Below are 691 nucleotides of genomic sequence, written 5' to 3'. Positions count from 1 at the left end.
TTAAAAGAGTTGGATTGGATTGGAAAACCATTTGGCTTTATGGATTAAGATATATTTAATATTTTTGAAAAAGGGATTTTAGAAATTAGGATTTTTAGAAAACTAATTTGATTTGAGGGATGACAATTTGAACATGTTTATGCAAGAAATCATGAATTGAAACATAAAAATTTAGAAAAATTATAAAGAAAAACGAATTTTACCTCCTCCCACCATCCTGGCGTTAAACGCCCAAACGATGCATGTTTTGGGTGTTTAACGCCCAAATGCTGCTTCTCCTGGGCGTTCAACGCCCAGCTGATTCTTCTTTCTGGCGTTGAACGCCAGGAAGTCCTTTGTCACTGGGCGTTTTTCTGAACGCCCAGGATGCTAGCAGACTGGCGTTAAACGCCCAGAAGGTGCTTCTTTCTGGCGTTTAACACCCAGAAGATGCTCCTTTCTGGCGTTTAACGCCCATATGGCTACCCTTACTGGCGTTAAACGCCCAGTGGGTGCTTCTTTTGGGCGTTTAACGCCCAAAGTGTTTCTTACTGGCTTTCTCATGCCAGTGAGCTTCCAAATTTTCCTGTAACTCTGTGACTTCAACCAATTGCTATTTCACCTTTGAAGATACTTGGACTCATACCTGTAAAGAAAAGAAAATTTATTTTAATTAGTAAATAAACTTTGTAAATGGCTGGGTTGCCTCCCA

The sequence above is a fragment of the Arachis duranensis genome, chromosome 4 (assembly GCF_000817695.3).
Source record: "Arachis duranensis cultivar V14167 chromosome 4, aradu.V14167.gnm2.J7QH, whole genome shotgun sequence".
Lineage (NCBI taxonomy): Eukaryota > Viridiplantae > Streptophyta > Magnoliopsida > Fabales > Fabaceae > Arachis > Arachis duranensis.
Note: the sequence above shows the minus strand (reverse complement) of the source record.